The sequence below is a fragment of the Chiroxiphia lanceolata genome, chromosome Z (assembly GCF_009829145.1).
Source record: "Chiroxiphia lanceolata isolate bChiLan1 chromosome Z, bChiLan1.pri, whole genome shotgun sequence".
Taxonomy (NCBI): domain Eukaryota; kingdom Metazoa; phylum Chordata; class Aves; order Passeriformes; family Pipridae; genus Chiroxiphia; species Chiroxiphia lanceolata.
In genome coordinates, this window is record NC_045671.1 from 68,332,051 (window position 1) to 68,355,599 (window position 23,549).

Sequence of the window (23,549 nt, forward strand, 5' to 3'; positions counted from 1 at the left end):
CAGATCTAGTCACTAGGTAAGATGGTGGTTGTGTTAGTAGTAATTCAGGTTAAAAACATGGCAAATTTCATAATTTCAGCTCGGGTACTTGAAGTAAATGTTGTCACTTTATATTGTCCTCTAGAAAACATTCACTGTTACTAAAGGATTCTTAATGCCTGAGCTGGCAGAATTGCTGCACTCACTGAAATGAACAACATGCATTTTTCCGTATAAAAATAACCTGGCTTTTTTTTTTTCAAAATTAAATGCCAGAGTTGCATACAAATACCTAAGTAAAACCATCAGATTTCATCTCATGTGCCTTCCACTATAAAGCAGAAAACTCATCTACATAAAATTGCAGAGGCCTGCTCAAGAAAGCAGAACAATCATGTAAATATATTTTAAAGTACAATTTGACAAATGGTTCAGCCACTGAGAAGAATGACTGTCCATGACACTTAGTGACACTTCTGTCACTAATATCTTGTGTGCTTACCTTCACACAGACTAGCACTTGCCTGGCATGAACTTACACTCTTGTCTAGGACTAAGACTTCTAGAAAAGATAACCTCGGAAGAAAAAATATCAAAAACAAAGCCAAAGCCCAACTCACAACAAAACAGACACAGAAGTACAAAAAAAAAAAAAAAAATCCTGTGTCTGAAAGCTCATGTAGTAACCAGTTGTGTACTTTGCTTTGTCATTATACTGACTAAATTAGTAAAACTTAGTATTCACACCCAAAATCTTGCCTAGTGTCCTCAGATCATTACAACTACAACAACACTGGGAAGACAAACTGCCCATTAGAATTTTTAGCCCAGTGCAGCAAGGTGTCACAAGGCAGTTTCGCTTTCCTCAGAAGCAGGACCTGACGAGTCTGTAGCAAGTTCAAAGAACAAAAAATTGCATTGCTAGACGCTGAGTGAGAGCTGACCATTTTAAACTCTTTCTTAAACCAACCAAGATCAGCTTGAACTACCATATTGGCACATACAGTCTCCAATAAGCAGGGGAAAATATGCAAAATCTGTGTCAAGCTGTGCTGAACTCTGGTGAGACTTGCTTTAACTAAGAAGGCTTTTTAGAGCATTAGTTTACTGTCCAGTCAGTGTATATCTGTACAGATTTGCCTGATTAACTGGCACCAAGAATCTAGCACAGCACCCAGTTCTATTAAGAAAACTTCCAAAATGGAAGAATGTGACCTTTTCTTCTCATAGGGCACCAAAATACAGCCTCCATCAGCAACAGCACTTCTCAGCTGTCTGCACCTGACCTCCTCCTGTTCACTCCTCCTGGACAACCCTCATCAGCACATTATCATTCCAGCAAGAACCCACACTTCCCACATGGTCTTCTGACACCAGTGACCTGGCTTTGCAGAACCAAGTTTGGGCTCTCAGCAAGTACTGCTTAATGAAAACCAAAATTGCCAGAGGCTGGCATCTCTCCTGAATTCCACACACCACCTGAGAAATCCTGATAACAATCACTGTCCCGGCACTTCCCAAGAGGATTTTTCTCCTTAATCTTCTCACACTAGCAGAGATAAACTGGAACTTTCCATGTAATTGCTTTCATTGGCAAGGGAGTACTCTGAATCACAAAATCACCAAATGTTCTAAGTTGGAAGAGACCCACAAGGATCATCGAGTCCAACTCTTAAGTGAATGGCCCACGACCTTGGTGTTATCCTCACCATGCTCTAACCTCTATTCAATCAGTGAGACACAAGAGAAATGCACCCCTTCTGCCATACTCTCTGTGCTCCAGAGTGCCTGCCCATAGCACATCAAGGATTTTCATAGCAACACATTCTGCAGGCATTAACGTGGTGTGGACACCATCATCTCACATGCACAGCAACTACAGCATGGAGTCCTGGCTTCTCACCTCCAGCCTGTGTTCCCTCACACAGAGCAGTACTTCAATCAGGGTGGCCAAACTCAGAACAGTTATTACCAAGCACTGCAATCTGCATCAAAACATAGTCTTCATTTCATCTCTATGTCCCTTAACTTCACTGTAAATCTAGAAGTGGCAGAACTTTTCCTACGTGTCTGAAAAAAAACTGAGGTCTACAGGCTCAAAAAACCACTATGCAGCACAAGTGAGAATGACTGATGTGACACAAGCCAAAACAAACAGCACAAGGGCCTCACCTAGGAGAAACCTAATTGATTTCACAGTGACTTAGTAATTCGAAGACCAGTACAGATTTATTCTCCTCCTGTCACTTATTTCCCATGAGTCTTTGGACAAATAACCTTTCTACCTGTCACACTGGTGAAATGGATGGTATTTACAAGCCCAAGTACTCAGGTTGCTCTAGCATAGAAAGACAAGTTTCTGGTGGTGTTCCATAATGATGGCAGCATTCAGAAACTGTGAAACCAAAGAGCATCATACTATAACGTATTGGGTATTTTCCCCATAGCAAGGTGTGGATAACACAGTGGTGTTTTGTCTATCACCGAGCAGTGATGGAAGAGCACTAGCTTGTTTTTCCAGCATTCCTTCCCCAAAAGCCAGGGTGCTTGGAGTGGGCAAGATTCTGGGGGGGGACATAATGAAACTGACCAAAGGGATATTCCATACTATATGATATCTGCTCCAGCAACAAAAGCTAAAAGGAAGAATGGATGAGGACATTCTTTATTACAAGGTTTGTCTTTTGGAGCTACCACTTACATGTACTGATGCCTTACCTTCCACAAAGTGGCAGGACTTCACCTGCTGATGGGACATGGCAAATAAATCTTCTATCCCTTGCTTCCACATATGGACATTGCTTTTGCTTAGTTAAATTGTGTTTACCTTGACCCATAAGATTTTCTGTCTTATTTTCTTCCCCAATATATTGCTGACGATAGGAGTGATAAAGTGGCTGGTTGGGCACCTGGTGTCCAATCAAGGTCAATCCACCACACACAGAAATGCCTAAAATGCACTGAGAAAGGGATCCCAGATAACACCAAACCAAAGTTCCTTATTCCCTTCTTCCAGGGAGAAAGCATAACCCCACAACTACACCACAGGGAATTAGATGGGGGTGGGAGGGGAAGGTAACATAAATGCACGTGTAAGTTGGCACAGAAGCTATCAAAGAACAGAAGGCACTGAAAGCTAGACAACTATGTGGTCCTTATCAGCTGGGAAGTTCACTTACACCTCTCCTAAAATGTGGTCAAGAATTGGTCCCTGCTCTGTAGGTCTTGCAGAAAATACAGCCTGCAAACAAACTGGCTGGTGTTGGCCACTCTGGCTGTGCCTGCTTCCCTCCATCCACCAGGATCAATGCATTCCTCAAGTGAACTGAGCCAGAGCCTTCCCCATAGGCACCATATTCCCCATGGGGCTTTATGCTCCAAAACAGAGAGCTCTCCCATGAACCTCTCTTGAGGTGCTGCAAAAAACTGCCTTTATCCCCACCTCTGAAAAATGCATTTCATTTAAGACTGGTCTTAAGACTGTTGCTGGTTTTATTCTCATGTTTCTTCTCTTCACGCACACAGTCATGTTTTGCTCATCCCTGACAACTGTTTTAGGACCAGAAATTTTTCCCAGTTTTTAGCAAAAGAGGTGTCTGCCTATAACGATGAGTGAAAGCTGTTTTCTGGGACCATGGGAAGTTCCCAGTATGAACAGTAGTATTTGGAAATGAAGTTCATCACTAAACAAATAAATCAAGTGGAATATAATTGGAAAGTGCCAGGCAGGGAAAATAGGTTGGGTTAATGATGTTATGTCCTTACCAGGGCTTCACAAATAGGTGAGATTATCTATTCTCACTCACATACGCCTTCGCTTGGAGAGTCAGGTGTTATCGCAGCATGTAATTCCACCAAAAGCCCCACTGTCCAAAAGCACACGTTTCTCTTAAGCACTCAGACTTTTCTGTTGGAGACATGTGTTTTCCCCTGCAGTTTCGTGATGTTGTTTCCCACAGGGAGACAAAAAGCAGTATGACTGACCCTGCAGTGTAGCACGAATACACAGCTGGGTGTTACTGGCTTAGGGATTGTATTGCAAACAAAGGCTACAAACAGTGCCCTTCTACACAAATTGAACACGAAGGCAGCAGTTGGTGCCCTACTGAATTCCCAACAGCTCATGTCCCCCTTCATTTCCTGCAAGAGTGACTCAGATTGAAGCTGTTGAGTAACAAACCCACCCTACTCACCCACTTCATGGCCTTAACTGAGTAGGTGAAGAAAAACAGACAGAAGAGTGTGGACACAAAAACACACACCAGAGGAGCAATGCCATAAACCAAGGCAGCACCGAAAAGCATCATGAGTGGATAAACCAGGAGGACTGCCAGTGAAGTACATCCTGATTTCTTTCAGTGGCTCTGACAGTTGTGCTTCATAAAACCCTATGAAACCAAATCCTGCAGTCCCGGTTCAGCTTTTGTGGAAGTAAGCTTGCCACTGACGTCAAAGACCACGTTACCTCATAAAGGACTGCAGGGCTACTTGCAGAGACATCACTCGTTATTCACTGCGACTGCACGCTTTGTGTAGGAGTAACGCATCTTCATTCTCCCCTCACGCTCTCCTGTGGAAATTAAGAACAGTCTCCAGTGATGTAAGCCCATCTGCAAAATCAGTCCAGAGGTCAGACTGCTGCCCAATGCTACATTAGATTACACAGACACATACAAATAAACACTGCCTACCCTGTGATGTAGGGATAATACATTTAATTTCCAGTTACTGTGACAATTTCTCTTTTATATGCAATAAGGTTTCCTGTAGATTCAGTGAACTATCCTAAAGTGGGCAGCAGGCTTTGTTCACATTAACAGTCCAGTTGGCATGGGACAACTAGAGTGGCTTCAGGTTGCAGGTTTCTGTCTTTTTCCCTCTGCCAGCCGATGAAGCAGGCTCAATGTGTTGTGTACATGCTCTCCAGCTGCCACAGTTTACAGAAAACATTAAGAAAGAAGTACCCACAGGGTGTCTGCAGGAGGTATGCCTTCCATGCAGCATCCTTCTGCTGGGGTGAGAACGGCTGCCAGAGAAGGGAGGTGGAAAGCAAGGGGAGAAATAACCTTGGACCAGATGAAAACATGACACTCAGTGCAAAAGAATTACTGCATGCCAGACTCAGTGAATTATTTGTCAGCAGAGTTACTGCAAGAAGACACATGTGCAAGAAATTTCAAGCACTAGATCAAGGCTTTGATCAAATAAACATAGACCATATTAAGATGGTCTTCTATATCCAGTTCAATGTGCCAGCAGCGTTAACACAATATTCAAGAATAAACTAGAATGCATGGCAAAAATGAAGATGGGGCCAGAGTTAGGTATAAGCAAAACTAGATTACAGTTTTCCCATAATATTTGGTCAGACCTTTATATAGTAATCTGTCTCTTAGCAAGTAAATGGATTTAAAATGTCAATAAGTTGAATAAAAGCAAGAATGTCAGAATCTAGCTTAAAATTGCCCTCATTAGAGATAAGAATCTGGGTTAATACTACAGCATTCTTGTCACAGACCATTCAGCAGAAGTTACTAAAATAAACAGTTGAAGATTGATTGGATCTTTCATTTAGATGTACCACTTACAACTTGTTCTTACTGCTGACTTTCTCTGTCTGGCTAGAATTTGCATTCCAAGGACAGTTGGAGTCAACCTAGTGTATCCAGAGTTGTTAGGTGTTACATCTTGGTTTGGTAAATCAGGTCAATTTGCCTTCATAAATTCTGTGCCATTACTTCATTGTACACACACAGCACCCTAGTGGGTCATTGGGTCCAGTGCTGAAATCCAAGATCTTAATCCACTATCATGCCTCTACATGCTTTGGCATTTCTGGGAAAGGTAGAGGCCAGATGAAAATGTTCTGCAGACTACTCCCTTTCTGCACTTAATATTGCTCAACTAATCTGCACTATACCATGGTGACATAAAAATCCATATAGAGTGACAAGATGTAGCTACTACATTTATAAAACTGGACTAAAGTACATATCACTATAACTACTAATTATTATCCAATCACAAAAGTAAAAGCAAAGCTGACTGCTCCTTCCTTATTTCAAAAGAGGTCTTCTGTAACTTCAGCAACTGTACCGTCTGCTGGGAAGGCAGGGTCCAAGATTTGGATCTCTGCTGGAATCTGTATGAGGAAAGCATCCCTTCACACAGCAGCGTATTTTAGCTCTTTCCTGTAAACTCTCTGAAAGGTGGCTCCACTGGCTATTTCACAACTGGTCCCGGTTGCCAGCTATATTCTCGGCTATGTTGCTGATCACATGCCCACTGATATCCTTTCCTTCTGCTTCAAGAGAACTAAAACTTGACAAGTTACAAGTTTCACTGGATTATTTTAATGATTTTCCTTGATGGCCCTCAAAATTCATTATCTTTGAATAACCTTTGCCAACAACTGGAAATAATTGGTCTAATTCTTTTATCTTTGCAGTAGCCTTTTATGTATGAGTAAACACTGTTGTCTTGTCTTTTCTCTGAGCACATCTGACTGCCTGAGTTGTTCTCTTACCTCACAAACCCCTCTCATTTTCACAGCTCCTCTCTGTGCTGCTCTCTGCAGAGAACAGGGACCTGAGAGATACACAAGGGGTTTCCCTGTGGCAGGTTTGCTTGTTTCACTCTTTGCTGTCCTCTCAGTGTACTCTGATTTTCCCATCACCTTCTGGGCAGTGATTGTTGTGGCTTTGCCTCCACTTCTGTTCTGCAGATGTACCCACTGGCACAGATCCTTACTACTGCCTACATTTCCTACCAGCTCTTCAGCTGATCTCTCCCTGTTTCCTGGGCCTCATCTGGACGATTCTGATATCTGCCCTTCCCCCCCTGCAAGACCACGTCTTCTTTTGCATACAGAATAAGGAATCATCAAACATGGGGCAGAAAGAGAAGGAAGGGTGGAGGCTGGGGGGTGGGGGGAAGGTGAAGGTTTCCACATTTTTCTAATAGTCTCCAAATTGAAAAACAGAAACAAAACCGGAAACAAACACTGTCTGTAGCTGACAGTCCAGGACAGCCATCAAAGTGCTCTGCCATTACTGACCCTGCAACACCACATCCAGACCCATTGTTGTCTCTGACCAGCTCCTGACCAGTTTCCTGGGCTTTATGAGCCTGGAAAAACAGACTTATCAATAGCTTATTCTGAATATAAATGAGTGGACAGACACAGAGCCCAGGTATTTTATCTTTCCACCTGTAGAAAGCCAGTCTTCCAACACCTTTTGTTCACCACCAAATACTAAAAAACCAGGCACCTCTCACTCTTAGTGGCAACATTTCTTAGCTAAACTGCTTGCTTTCCCCTGCTTCATCTCCCCTCTCTATATGTAACTCCCCTCTGTACAGTTTTTTCCTCTTTTTATCACATCCCTTTTTCACTTCTTATTTCAGGTGCTAATCCCACATGGATTCCTCCCTGAAAACAAAATCTGAGATGGAAAAGGTCATAGTACATCACTCATGCAGATGCTTTACCCTAGCCAGTGCCCAACATTGTAGCTCCAAGCTGATATGCTGGGCACTCCCCAAATGGTGACACAAGTGACATAGACACACAGTCCAGGCAAAAAGGACCAAGTGGATCACCGAAAAAAATCCTGGAAGTATTCCTGAATATTTGCACTGGCCTCCAAAGAGCCATCTCCCTGCAAGTTAAGCATTTTCATCAGTCAGAGGGTGTAGCTCAGTAACTGCTGTGACAGTGCCTGTGTGAACAAGTAAAGTGAATAAAAAAAGAAGTGAGCTTCACAGGGGCACTGTGAAGTATATAGCCTTCTACTGAGAGGGAAGCAAAACTGAAAATATTCTTGGGGAATGCCTTCTCTGCTCCACAGAGTTCTTTGTCCGTCCCAGCTTTTGAGGGCTTTTGAGGAGAGGCAGTTCTGGAGATGAGATACCACCACTCTGTACATCATCACTGCTGCAGCAGAAGTCTCTTGCAACACAGAGGGAGCAAGCCTGAGGTTTTGACATTTGTGTGACTGTGGGATTTCATCTTAAAGAAATAATAACAGATCTGTAGAGCCTGTCAATGCTAAGTACTTACAAATGGGCAGAGCATTAGACAAACAACAGAGAAAAGATGCTCTCTTGTTTACAAACTCCATCTCCACTGCTGGAGTTCACTGGAGAGGAACAGGCACATAGAACAAGAGCTATTTAATAAACCACCACAGAGATTGCCCCACCAGGGAACAGAGCAAGGGAAGATACATACACAACAGATATTAACCCTGTTCTTTGCTCATGGCAAACATCTGATGCTGTGGTAACCGACACACCAACAGCGCAGAAGCAGACATCCTGCTATGGAAATCAATACAAGTTTCAAGAACTGCATCCAAGCAAAACCATCAGCAGCCCAAAGCCACCCTAAAACCTTTCTGAAAGCTAAAAAGAAAATATATAACTAGCCTCTATTTGCCCTGTGAAGCTCATACACTTTCCTGCAGGAAAACTATGCACGTTCCTCACCCACACGCACATGTGGCATCTTGAGTCTCTGAAACTGCTGGTCTGCATTAGTACACTGGGAACAAGACACCAACTAATGGGTGACTACCATCCAAGCTCATGGGTAGTTTTGTTGACTCAGTTATTGTGCCACCTTCATCAGTGCTGCAGACCACTGGTGGCTATTGTCTTTGTGCACTGTTAATGCCATGACTTCCTTCCTTTATTCCCCTTCCTTCTTCCTCAGAATTACTCTGATGTTCACACATCACCCCTGCATGCTCTGCAGCACTGACCCACGAAGTAGCTAAGTACTTGCCAGGTGCAAAATACCAACAGGGGAAGCTGTTGACTTCTCCACAGCCTTGACAAAACTGGGAGCACACAGACTTCATCCTAGCAGCAGTGTCTGTTGTGATCCACAAGCATTTCACTCATAGGAAACCCAGACTTGGCTGTACTTACACTGGAGCTCTGCTCAGCCCTCCTGGAGATAAGGGGAGCAAAGACCACTGCAAGCTCCTTCCTCTTCCAGCTGCCAAAGCTGTGAGGACTTTCTGCCAGCACAAAGGGGCATATCTGAAAGGCTGCTCTGAATTCCGCAACAAAGATTCCACGTGTGAAGCCCCAAGTTAGCTCACTTGTTGAACACACACCTCTCTAGAGCAAGATATGCTTCAGCATTTAGGGAGTCCCACCTTCAGTCCCCATAGTGTTGCTTTCACCAAATGTCATTCAGGGACATGGTCTGGTTCAGGTTCTCCTCATGTGAAAGGGCTCTGTCTTTTACATTCTGCCTGTGCATGCACCATGAAAGCACATTCATACTTCATGTACCTATGCCAAATGCCACCAAAGCAAATTAAAACAATAAATATGGTATGATGAAAGGGCTAATTTCGAGACTTCTATTAGGATGCATGACGTTAATCTTGAGTCCTCTTTTTTTCAAACATTTTTTCCTCTCTGCTGCTTCAAGTGCACAATGTCCCTGACAAAAACCACAGGAGAAATTATTTGACTTCTGCAGACTGCATTGCTAATGAGAAAATTGTTTGGTTTTATTGCAACTTGATGTATATAAATATTCACAGCAGGAGAGCAGGACAAAACACTTGGAAAAAAAAGTCTCATTTTCAAAGTGTCCTGGGACACAGCAGGGAGCAACAAACAAATTAATTCATAAAAAATCTGACATTTGGAAAATATTTTTACAAGAAGACATCTCTCACACCAATGCCATTGTGACAAAGAAAAAAAATACTTTAAAAAACAGAATCCAAACTATGCATATACTCCCATTTTAATTCCGATGGAGGTAGGGCACAGAAAGAAATAAAAGCATGTGTGAAGGATGGTTCCTGTAGTCAGAATGTTGCATTTAAGAAAAGAGGAAAGGGAAGGGAAAGAAGGAGAAATGTTTCAAGCATCCAGCAGCCCTACTGAAATAGGTATGTTCAGAGGCCTGGCAGATGGACTCACGGAAACTGAATCAGGTTTAGAAGTTTTCATGAAAAGACACAGTTCCTCTTTGAAGAACCAACAAAACATACCCTGGAACCAAAGCACAGTGCAATGGACCATGGCATGTACTGGAGTAGAGAAATAAGCCAGAGATATGTACAGGGTTTTTTGTGTGTAACAGCAAAGATAAGACTGAATACACTCACATCATCAGAGTTTTAACAACTGAAATCTATGAGAATCAACCCTTGTCTATTTCAATACACTCTAAATCTGAGCAGTAGTTCCTGCATTAGATTTTTTTAGTATTTTGGTAACTTTTAGAAAGAGGGAATTACATTATGCACAAATTAGCAGCTTGCCCCTGAGACCTGGATGCACAAGGACTATGGCTGTGTTCACAGAGCACTCTGCATGACTGCAGTCCCTAAAAGCTTCAGAGGGATTTTGATACCCTCTCACTGGATGTAGCAAAGTGGTGGATTTGGCAAATGGAGTGTGCACGAAGTTTAGCAAGTCTAAAAATGTTTGGCAATGCACTTGAACAAAAATAGCTCAAACTTTTATGTAAGTTGATGTTCTGCAAGTGAACTTTTATGTGCCATCAAGGGAAAGCCCTCTGAGTCACTACACATAGCTCAACAACGTCAGATGCCCTGAAGCAGGTGAAGCAGCTAGAGTGTGCACATGTGCTGCAAAGAATGCCATCAAAATGATCTTAGGCCACTGTGTATCTTCTCCTACGTGTAACAAAGAAGAGTCTGGGGCCAACGCTCAGAGGCAGTTGCCCATAGAGCCTCTCTCTTCATAGACCTACATGGAGCTTTTCCAGGAGAAGCAGGAGCAGCAATTAGTGGCTGTTTGTCCCAGCTTAGCTTTTCAGCTCTTCACATGGAGAGACAATGCACTGAAAATTGCAGTAAGCTGCAGGCTCCTTCATCACTCTGCTCCAAATCTTGTTGCTTTCAGGCTGCCTTCAAAAACAGGGCAGGAAATGAGGGAGGAAGGGATTGCATTTTTTCCCTCTTTTCTGAAAGCCTACATGTGATGAGAAAGGCTGTGAAAATGCAGTGAATCTTGGGAACTTTATTCTGACACCTAACAATTGCTCAGGTACAGACTTTTTCTGCCCTTCAGCACCCTGTTGCCCAAGGTTGTGTTACATGGCAGATGAAATGAATGTGTAGGGAGGAATGAGGGATCATATATATTGGAAACATGGCTATTCATGCCTGATGACAGCTTTCCAAATGCAAAACCATAAGATGGGACTACTTATAGCATAGGGAGCCATGGGAGAGACACCCTTTAGCAAGAGCACAGCACAGACACATTTCTTTCTTTCCCTATCCTGTAGCAGGCACAATACATCATTTATTTTATTTCCTGCAACATGGAGCTTCCCCAAGCAGACCAGAGAATGAAATATGATAAATGAGGTGAGCCAGAAGAAAAAGGATGACACAGCAGTCAAACACCTAAGTCTTGTGCAGACCATGATGCATATGTTCCAGAAACGCCAATCCACAACTTGTCCCTGCAGTTGTGCCTTTCACACAGAATCACAGAATCAATTAGGTTGAAAAGACCTCTGAGATCATTCAGTCCAACCTATGACTGAACACCACCATGTCAGCTGGGACTAAGCAGGACCACGGCACTAAGTACCACGCCCAGTCTCTCCTTAAACATCTCCAGGGACGACTTCACCACCTTCCTGAGTAGTCCATTTCAATGCCTAATCACCCTTACTGTGAAGAAATTGCTCCTAATGTCCAACCTAAACCTCCCCTGGCACAGTTTAAGATTATGACCTCTCATCCTTTCACTTTAATACTCAGTTTAGCAACGTGACACTCAGTTTAACCTATGCAATTTCTTGTCACTGTCCTTTTTGACTCCTGAAACACTTTTAACACTGCCTCTCCATGTATTGGTTTTAAACTAAAAAAGTTTTGCTGCTCCCCTGTAATTTGCAATGTACAAGCATCCCTCCAATCAGTCTTCCTTGCTCACTCCCCTCTTACTGAGTGGTGAATCTAAAGACACACCCTGTACAATCCCTGTTACCTCCAATTCAAATCTAAAAACTATTTCAGGAACCTCATTATTTCTGCCTCTTTGCCTGAGCTATTAGTGACATTTGCAGCCACAGATACCTCAGTAATTACAGGGGATTTAAACTTCATGCACTTAAAACCACATTTCAAGTGCTGCATAAGAGGCAAGATCTTGTGCCCTCCCTCACAGTTTCCACAGGGTGCTATGACAGACACCATGTGAAGGTTCGTAGGTGATGGGCCATCCCAGAGGCCTGAGGATGCCCACTGGCAGGAGAAAACCTCCTTCACCTACATCAGGCCCACAGCAGAGTAGGGACTTTCCATTTCTTGAAATACCAAACTATAACCAAAAAGTACAGCGATGTGTCAGCCTCTCAGAAAACGAGGATAAACAGGCAACTCAGCAGGAACAGCGCTATTTGAACGACCTTTCACAGATACTTGCCAGTCTGTTCTTGGACACCCTCAATATGTTTTTTTTATAGCTTGTCAACTTACATGTTTACCAGTGAAGTATCCAGACAGATAAAAAGTTTTGCCTCAAACCTGTGACTACTAATCTTGCCAGCAGATATGACAAGAGGTTACTCATTTCTTCATTACAGTAGTTTTTGCCACTTACAGTACAAGACTTAGTGTTCCTTTGAGCCATTTCTCCAGATGGAGATTTCAGCAGACTAGTATCAACACATCTTATTTCAGTCTACAAGCCATGCCAAGGACAAGGTCAGCATGGAAACTGAAACCCCTTCCCACCACTGCACAGGCTCTTTCAGGCCAGGCAAAGGCTGTGATAAAGCCATGTCAGTCCCCAAACTTTCCGTGAGCTGCCTATCAATGGTTCTAAATTAAATACCTTTAAAACCTGTGAAAACAAAACAATCTCCTAACTGCCCTCACACAAATATCCACACCCAGACAGATGATAATTCTGCCTATTTGTAGTTCAGCATTTTTAATAAGTTGCAAGAGGTTAGCTGTTGCTAACATGGTCAAGTGCCAGGATTCTGTGACTTTCTGTGTTGACACTTGCAGATATCAAGGTTTCACACAGCCCTGACTTTAGAAAGAATACAGCTTCAGAAAGAACAGGTCAGTACCAAGGTTGTTTGAAAACCCCACACTACAAAACCAGTATTTAACACATTGGATTTCCCAGTAAGTCTTCAGAGACAAGTGTCTGACATTTGAGTTGTTCTGGGTCAATATTAATTGCACATAATTTCTCATCTGCATTTACTGCCATGTTTCCACAATTAAATTACAAAAACTAAATGAAATCTCTGAGCTTCGTAGTTAAATCTGCATGCTATAGTTAATTAACATTGCAATGGAAACCATAAAAAAACTCAAGCCTGTCTGATCCAAAGTCCATTAAAATAAGTGACAGCTAGATTATAACCTGAAGAAAATTAATACCCATGCAGCCTTAAAAAATAGGGGAGTGATGAACTGTTTCATAGATGTCAAGAAACTGTATTGTATAGAGGCCAACTGAGAGACCTTTTTCTGCCAATGTCAGCATTTCTGGCATCTAATGTGCGTGCACTTTCTGTTTTTCGTGAACAGGACAAGGGGTAGACCTTGTAATATACACTAGCACTCTTGCTGTTTTCAGTTGTTGTTTAGGAGGCAATATGCTAAGAAATGTGTCAGCATCTAGAGGACCAAGGGCCACCTTCAAGCAGTAGGCTGAGCTGCAAAAGAAAATGCCAGTTTTACTTCACGGGAGGTGCAGGATGCACCAGAGAGTGCCGCAATATGCCACAGTATGCTCATATATAAACTGCATTAGCACCTTGCTCCTATTGCCAAACTGCATTTGTCTTTCAATCAATCATCTGTTCTTTAGAACTTCTTAATGCATGGCACTTCAGAGCTCTTTCCAACAAGAACAACAAAAGGAACAAAATTAATACTTAAAAGAAAAGTAGGGAGAGGTGGACTTTAAAAAGAATTTTTAAAAATTTTGGCTCAGTGTTTAAATAAGAAAGGTGAAGGGTTATTCGCCATGTGTGGTACTTGGGCCTTTGTCAAACATAGCATGTATTCATCTAATCACCTTTGTCAAGGTAAGGAGTTTGTAAACTGGGCACTGAGATGCTGTCATGATCAGCAGCTCCCCAGAAGCATCATGTGAAGAAGGCCAATGATGGACCATGAAGATCCTGCACTCAGACTCCTGCAGGCTGCAAGTTAATTATGCAGGCAACTTAACAACAAATTATTGGATTCAAAGGCATAGTACTGAAAAGGGAACTCCTGGAATATATATGAGTTTGTACAACTTGAACCTGCAAATGTGGATTTGTTAGTCAAAGCCAGCTTCAAAATATGGCAGAAGTGTTGCAAAACTTAATATGGTTAATTGGAGTTAATTATACCTAATTATGTATGTGCCATATTGCAGAGAGTTATCTCAAAACAAGTACGTTTAATAACTACAAACAATACGCATAATAGGGAGCACTATGATGAAGTTTTAAAGAAAAAACATAATAGATATGCTCGAAAGCAAAAGCAGACACTGCCAACTGCTGAACAGCAGTGACTGCTCACACCATCCTTTTGACAGTATCTGTAAGGGCTGCACTGGACTACCTTCTCCCCTACACTCACTGAAAGAAATCCATCTCCTTCCTGCTTCCAGCCCTATCCCATGGAGAGCACATGGGCCTGACCATCCAACTGTCCACAGGCACTCTGGGATCTGCAGTCCTCATGGGCTAACACAAAATGTCGCTGCCAGATCACATGGACACAGAGGCCAAGAAACAGTATCCTGTCTCTGTCAGCACGTTGGTCCTGCTCTAGCCAAGGGAGATGCAACTGATGACCTAGTGGTCAGGTCCAGGTGTCTCACAAAACCACTGCCTGATCAGGAAAATTATGTATTTGAGCACAGCCACATGGCCTGGAACCGCAAAGGAAGCTCCCTCAGGTTCAGAGTTGTTGTGGAAGGCTTCAGAGAAGAGAAAAAGAAACAATCAAACCCACTACCCAGTGACGTTCTTTTACAAAATGGTAATGGTGGGATACAACACAGGATTCTGATTTAGCAAGAGCCTTGTGAGGTGAAAGGGGAATCAGACAACATCCCCAGCAAAGAGTTGGAGCTAATTGAGTCCTTTCAGGATTTTCAAATGCCTTGCTATGCCTTGTAAGTTTGCTCGGGACAAATTACCTCAACACCTCCCCAAGAAGCTGGTAAGGGCTGAAAACTACTTCAGAGGCCCTTACAGCAGTGTAAGGCAAGGTAGTACCAACATCTCCTACATTTAAGTGTTCAGGCAGTCACTGTGACTCCTATAGGAAATGGGTTTCATGCTGGGCTTCATGCACTTACAACCATTCCTTCTCCTCCAAGGCAAAGTCAGAGTACATGATGGACTCATATCAATGAGTTTTCCCTGGCTGTCAGCTCCTAGGATGCAGCTGGGTTTTCTCCTGCTCAAGAAAAAAGAATTACCTGTATAGCATTCCAGCTTTGAAAGCTACAGCTTTGTCCAAGGTTCTTGCCATCAGAGAAGACCACTGTCTACCAAATGATGGAAAGGATAGTTCACTTACAACACAGGCCCATGTTGAAACACGGTAAGATTAGATCTAGGAAAAGAACTGTAATTCTTTGACATAGCAACCGAAGAAAACAAATTACACTGACAAGTGAGTGGAGCATTTAAAGAGTCAATAGGCAAGAATGAAGGGACCTAGCAACAGAAAATAAGTCGTAAGCGCAGTGGTAGGTTCTTCCATGCTTTTGAAGATGAAGGCAGGAAAGAAAAGTCTGAAATTATGACACTAATGAGAAGACCTGAAAAAATTGTAGGCATCAACATCAAATGAGAAGATTAAGCACGTTGAGCATCCTTTTACTCCTGAGTAAAAAAAAAATCCCTGAGAAAAGCACTTCAAATTCAAACAGGAATATGCAGCCATGACAGAAGAAAAGAAAGGAAAGGAGAAGATGCATGAAGATATATAGGATGACATGGCTCTTTAGCTCTGGTCAATGCACAGAGCAAAAAACATACAGCTGAGAAAGATTTCCATTGGAGGAATGAGGTACTCCCATTAGAGGTGAGGTATTGTTTGTACCCAGATAACAAAAAGGAAAAGTAAGCAGAAGGAGATGTGATGGCTAGGAAAAAAGGAGCCACAAGCCTAACATGAGAAAGAAAGAGAGAGGCTGTATGAAAGGAAAAACAATATCAAATAGACAGAAGAAAGATAAGGGAGAGAGCTGGAAATCCACCTGTAAACCAGAGGGGAACAGATTACAAGTCTAACAGAGGACTCTCAAAAAAAAATTATCTATCACTGGAAAAAGATAAAATAAAGTTCTCCGAGAAGCAGGAGGAACAACAGTATTTTCAACACAGAGGGAGCTCAAAACGTCAGAAAGGCAAAATCTGGGTTCCCTGGAGGACTGGAATAACAGAAATTGGAAAGAAAACAGTCAAATAAGCGGAAAGGTGATCAGTACCCCCAGCTGGCAGCCCCTCAGCTGGGCAGAGGACAAAGAATGAGGTGCACTAAGTACAAATTGCCTCCTGTGGGAAAGACTGGGGTAAAAAATCAATGACAATTCTAGAATAATTGGGCAAGGACATTCCACTAGAGATGAGGAAGCTGTAATACCATCATTCAAGGCCTTGGTAAGACTATGAGAGATGCAGCATACGTTCCTGGTTATGTGCTTAGGGATGAACTCAAACTGCAGAGTATAAGAGTTTTTAATACAAAGGGAAAAAAAAAACAAAAAAAAAAAGAAAAAAAGAATAAGAAGAAAAGACTTGGCCTGTTTAGCAAAATGAAATCTCAGAGGGGGTATATTTGCTGTCTATAAATATATCCAGAGAGTAAACATCAGAGAAGGAGAAGAGCCATTTAAGTTAAAGGACAACATTGGCACAGAACAAGCTTGTGCAAGCTGACCATAAAATACACTTAGCACTGAGACAGGCAGTTTCTAACCAGCAGAGTTCTCAGGTTCAGCACAGTCTTCCAACAGGTAGCCAAAGACCTCTAGTGAAAAGTGGGAGTTGTTCATGAGTGCCATGATATGGACAAGATGTGTGCAGGACCAGCAATCTTTACAGGCTGGCTTATGAAGTCACTTGTGTTCCACTATTTGTTAACAATATCTACCCTTTTTTAACCTTAAAATATTTCAAATGGTGCTGCAGACTTTGATACAGCGAATTTATGTGTTCTGACAAAGGGTTACCTTTCACCAATCCCTTAAAAGCAGTCTGTCAATGTCCCAGCAACTCAAGAAAAACCCAGTGCTACCCTCTCTCCTTGGAGAGTCAACTGTCCCCAGCAGTTGCTGCTATGGGCACAAAGGATAATCAAAAAAGCACAAAGTTCCCTACCCCACCAACTGCTGTTTCTTGAATTCTACCCACTTCATTGCTCACCACTCACTAACCTACACCTCTGAGTGTTCTCAGCTGACATGAGAAAAGATGCGCTTTTATGGGGATCAAGTACAAGCCTAGGGACAGATCAGGCAAGCAGCTGAGCTAAGGACTGAGACCTCTCAGAGACAAGGTGTGACAGGCAGCTAGGATAGCAGTTTTGTTACCAAGCCAGAGCAGAAACAACAGCTCACTACAACGAGCCCCCAGGCAGTAGGGAAGTACTTCCTAGGCCGTAGATCTATGTCAATCTACATGAAGGAAAGGGTCACTATGCCCTTTGCGTTCAAGAACCAAGCCAGATCATTCAACCTGCAGCCAAAGGAAGAAATCATGATGCAAATGAGCTACACCTTCCTAGCACATGTCTTTTACCTACAGGACAGCCCCAGGCAGGAGAATAATTTCCATCTTATTCTAATCGGAGAAGATCCTAATGTACACTTTCCCATATCACAACTCTGGCTGAAGTGGGGGGGGACCTGCTCTCTCCCCCAGCTCCTGCCTTGCAATTTCCTTCTGTTGAAAATTCAAGGTTGTTTAGGCCAAAACAGAAGCATCCCAACAGGGAACAAAGTTTGGTAGACCATTCATTAGAATTCCAGTCCCTCCTTCAAAAGCAAGTTATTCCCCTGATATTTGACAGCCATTAGATAAAATGAAATTTAGATGCACAGGAATTCAGAAGTAAGGTATCTTTTGAGGAGAGTCTCCTATAAGACAAAGCATCAACACAGAGTTTCCAAAATCCTTATATCAAGCCCAGTACCTAAATTTTGGATGTGAGCATGTGAGACTGACAAGACACCTCATTCAATAACTGCACAGGAAATATTATATCTGATCCATCCCAGTTCACCTGGTGCACAGTCCTTCCTCCCCTCAGATGCAAACAGCTTCTTTGTCGAAACACACTGGAGAGTACAATGTCAAATCACAGGACTAAGTAACCCTCTGTCTGCCAAGTGAGGAAGTTAGCTCCCCTTCCCCCAAACCTGGAATAAACCCTGCTGTGCTGGTTTTGGCTGGGGTAGTTTTCTTCACAGTGTCTAGTAGGGGGCTGTGTTTTGAATTTGTGCCGAACACAGGGTTGATCATAAAGAGATGTTTTTGTTATTGCTGAGCAGGGCTTACACAGAGCCAAGGCCTTTTCTGCTTTTCATGCTGCCACGCTGGGGAGGAAATTGGAGGTGCATGGGAGGATTGGAGGAGACACAACTGGGACAGGTAACCCCAACTGGCCAAAGGGATATTCCAAACCACATGATATCATGCTCAGTATATAAAGGGAGGGGAAGAAGGAGGAAGGGAGGGACTTTTGGAGTGATGCTGTTTGCCTTCCCAATGAACCGTTACACGTGATGGGGCCCTGCTCTTCTGGAGATTTCTGAACAGCTGCCTGCCCATGGGAAGCAGTGAATTAATTCCTTGTTTTGCTTCGCTTGTGTATGTGACTTTTGCTTTCCTATTAAACTATCGTCATCTCAATCCATGAGTTTTCTGCCTTTTACCCTTCTGATTCTCTGCAAGATCCCGCTGGTGGGGGAGTGCGGCAGTGACAGCATGGTGCTTGGCTGCTGCCTGGGGTCAAACCACAAAACCCTGCTGACCTCTTAAACAGTGATTGCAAAGATATGGGAATATATCAGATATGCAGACAACAGAAACTTAAAAACAATCAGAGCCCAAAGAAAAGGATTTTGAGACACCTTTTGAAAAACGTTCAGCAATCTTTTACCATCAACTTGGCAGTTTCCTAGAACCTACACAATAAAATACCATCCATTAGAACAGCAATTAGGAAAGCATCAGGTACATTTTCTGCAAATTGGCCATAATTGGACAATTCTGTGACATAAGCAAAGATATCCTTGTTTAAGTAATTTATCAAATAATATCAAATAACCGATTTTACAAATGCTACAGCAAACATCTGACCTCTCCTGAGAATATCTTGTGCCCTGTTCTACAGCTGTGTGAACAAAAACCTTTGTCATATAACTACCACTTGGCTGGAATGATTAAAACCTACTGCACAGAGAAAACACTCTTTTTCATTCATATTCTGGAGCATTTAAACTAAAATGGCAATAAAGACCCTTTACAGGGCCCTGACCAGGTGTTCTCCAGTGCCCTAGTGTCACCTGAAGCCAGGACAAGGGAACAGACTCAAGAAACAAATCAGTTCTGAAAAACTAGTCAGAAGTGGTCAGACTAACCAAACACTGTCTAATGCTGCTGATACAGGACACATGGACTGAACAAAGCCCCAGGCAACTGAGTCTAACCCCAGAGATGTGCCTGCTTTGAGCAGGTCAGACTAGACACCTCTCAAGGTCCCTTCTAACCTAAATTACACCATGATCTTAGATGGCAAATGAACTTGTGTCTATACCCTTGATTTCTCAAACCTTTCTTCACTTATTCCAAAACTCCTAGTGCTAACAGCTGCCAAGAAAACCACATGTCCAGCTTCTAGCATAGGATTTGCTTACTCTTTCTTAAGTCTTTACATCTTCTTCCCAACCTCTCTTCCTCATTTCTTCCTATTTTAAATGTCACCCATTGAAGCAGCATCTCTAAATGTTGGTTTTTCATCAGTGCCCAGCCACCAGTTAGGTCCAGACTTGTAGCTTGATGTAGATCCTTTCCCAGAATGTGTTCTCCATACATTTCCTGCAGAGATGAGTTTTCCACATAAAATACCGTGAAAACTAGAGAACAGCAGGCCTCAAGCACACAGAAACATGTTGGTGGACCTTGCAAATGGAAGGGATGAAGAACTAGAAAGAAACATGATAGATTCCACCTTCAGAGTTTCAAATTTCTAATTTCCAATTTATTCTTAGTAACTATGTGCAGATTAATTTTTGCAAAAAGATTTTATAGTCCATAATGTCCCCTACAGCAACAGAAAAAGAAGGTAGTCAGAAACAGAATAAGTTATGGGAGGTTACACAGCCATCATGACTGAATAGTCAAACCTATGACAACCATTTATCAAACTGGCATAAAAATAACAACACATGTATCTTACCATAAATGCAGTGTGGGAGGAGAGGCAGACAATAAGATAATGCAATGCTTTGCACTTTGGTGGCATAAGCTAAAGATCTCCATCTATTTTACAAACACACATTTAGCTTCAAGCCTAGAGTGCAAACAATTAATAGCTCTGTTGTCCTTTGTGCCAGTGAGTCACCACAAAAAAAATTAAGAGGCTGATCTTCACATTACTGCAAACATCCAGCTCTGTGTACACTGAGCAAAGCAAGCCTGCTTCGCTGGTCATGGCAGTGCCTATTCCCAACTAGGCACCCAACAAGCACAGCACCCTCAGCTCCCCTGTGAAATCAACAAAACCTTGGACCAAATAGTCCCTACCTCTCTTTCAGGCAGGATCTGGCCAAAAGTTACTCCCCCTGTAACTCACAGAAAGCCCACAAAACCTTATTCATCTGTTCTGAAGTCCACCAAAATAACCCTTGAAAACAAGTATGGTAAATTTTGGGTTGGACAATTAAAAAGGAAAACATGACTAACAAAGCTTAAATGTAAAACAGCCAGAGACTCAAAACTTGTGGCACCTACCATACTTTACAGTCATCAGCTGTAGCACAGTTCCATCAGGTTATGACTTTGGTATTAACTGAAGCTGGCAGATGAATCCACCTGTAGTGACCGATTTAGGTGACAGACTAATGTGGGCCAATGGCTTGCAGTTCTGCCATCTTTAGTTGAACACAGATACTCTATTTTCAGCAAGCAGACCTGGCTGACCAGTTAGAAACACACAGATCAGCTATAAACACACAAATGGGCATCCTAACCTTTATGTGAAGGGGTTACTAGCTAGGGCTAGTAGAGGTGATCAGCACTATCCTTTGGGATCCAGAGAACTCTTCAATGACCTTTATTTAGACCAGTAGGTCAGTCCTTTTTTTACAGTAATTCCAACTCGATCATCAACAAATTATTCGATGTAAGACTATAGATGTGTTATAGAGTCTTATGTCTATTATTATTAATGTAACAACATTATTATGATGTTTTCAGACATCTTATCTAAAGACAGTTGAACTTCAGTGTGCAGGATATGCTAATGACCATACTCTGTGTGTACGTGTGTGTTTATAAAGTATCCTCTTACTGAAAATGTGTCACAGTGCAAAGCTGTAAGTAAGCCCTATGAAAAACTGGGCTAACTCAAGAGTGACACTGAAACACAGGAAGTTTATGAATAATAAATAACATGTGGTGAAATATGTTGGTAGTGAAACTTCTGGCTTTGCATATTGAACGTGGTGCTTAGAAGCCAAAGAGGCATTTTGGAGAAAGACGGGTAAGACTTGGAAAATCCTAACAGCAGCAAGTTGCTCTACAGGAGGAATAAAAAGGTGTAACAGAATTACTAATGACATGATTAAACTTGTGTATTAGCCTGGCCTCTCACAATGCACAGCTTTGTGGGATGCTATCAAAGATGAGTCTCCTGTCAGAAACATAGGGAAGAAAAGGTCCTTCTTTATAAGATGACGTTCAAGATAGGGAAGACTGAACACCTGAGACACCTGTAGGAACACATGAAGGACCACGCTGGAGAAGCCTTGCTGCCCCCACTTCTGGCAGTTGCCAAAAGAGGACAGAGGAAAAAAACATAAAGAAATTCTTTGTACAGAACAATTTGCCCCCAGTGCAAGGATTGCTTTTTCTACTCTAACCAATACTGATTAATAATTTGGTGCATAAAAGCTTAGAGCTCTCCTTAAGTTTGTATTTATTTGGTGTTAAATGAATGTTCTCATTAATCACAATAAATAGTTACATTTATTTTTTTTTAAGCTCTTGACTGTAACAACCAAATTATACTAATCACACATTTCCCTCACATGTAGGTTTATGTTGTGTGCCAGGGACTAAGGCACTTTGCCCATTCTACATATAATTAGTTCATTAAGTGTTTGCTTTCCACTAACGACACCTCTTCTGCCTACACACACACACATAGTGCACCTAGCAGGGTACTCCAGATTGACAGCTGGATTGAGAGTTTACATGTTCTTTCTGAGGCAATGTTTTGACGTTCAGTGGAGACTTCAGGAGGAGACTTCAGTGGAGACTGCACTGTTTTGTAAAATCCTGTGTGCCCTCTACTCTTTCCCTTTTAGGAGTCATAGGGACACAGGTGAGTTCTTTTCCAGAAACCTGAAGATCTTCCCCAGCAGCCCAGGCACTCAACACAAGCAGAGCAGAAGTCTCAGATCCTACAGTAAAATCTTCACATGGCCACAGATCAGCAGACTAACACACCCGTTTACTCAGGAACAGCCTGGGAAGAGGAGTAGCTGATGACGACTGTGGAGGGCATACCAGGCCACCTCTTTTTGGAGGGACACAAGAAGGTTGGTCAGGATTGTTTTGTTTCTTCACACAGTCAGTGCTCCATGGGACCTTTGTGAACAGAAGGGAGGGAGCAAAATTCCCTTGTCTGTGTGGCCCAAGTGGCAGGATGACACACCTCTTTGGAGCCCATGGTACTTTTGGAATGTGCAGCCATAGACAGCTGGGCTCCAGATGGGACAGTCTCCCACCAAGTGCCCTTGGGAGGACTAGTGCCCCACACAGGGCCCAGAAACTTCTCTCAGGGAGGAGCAGCTACTGCAATGGAGACCTGTGCCCACCTGCCCAGGATTGCAACAGGATGCTGGTGCTCCTCAAGGAGGTGCCAACAGGGCCTGTTAGAGGGATAAAGAGGGCAGGGTCACATCTCTGTAGAAACTAAACACTGGATGATGCCACACAACCCTTCCTGCCACCAACAGGTGCATTTGCCCTGATGGAAGAGAAAACGGCTTGGAGAACTGCTTTCATTCTCTGGCTTGCTCCCCTGAATGCTAATCAGTGGTGCCGGCTAAAAATACCCATTCAGGCTGGCGTGCGCACGGCAGATGGGGGAAAAAAGGGGAAGCTGGAGGCTACGGCTTCCTGGAAGGAAAGAGACTGGCGAGGAAGAGCGTTCCTCAAGGCCCCCTCCCCGTCGGGCGCCTGGCTGCCAGCACAGGCATGGCCCCTTGCTCCCCCGCTCCGAGGATGAGGTTCCAACCTCTCCTTCAGAAGGCCACCCCGGGTGCTCCCTGAGGAGCCGCCGGGC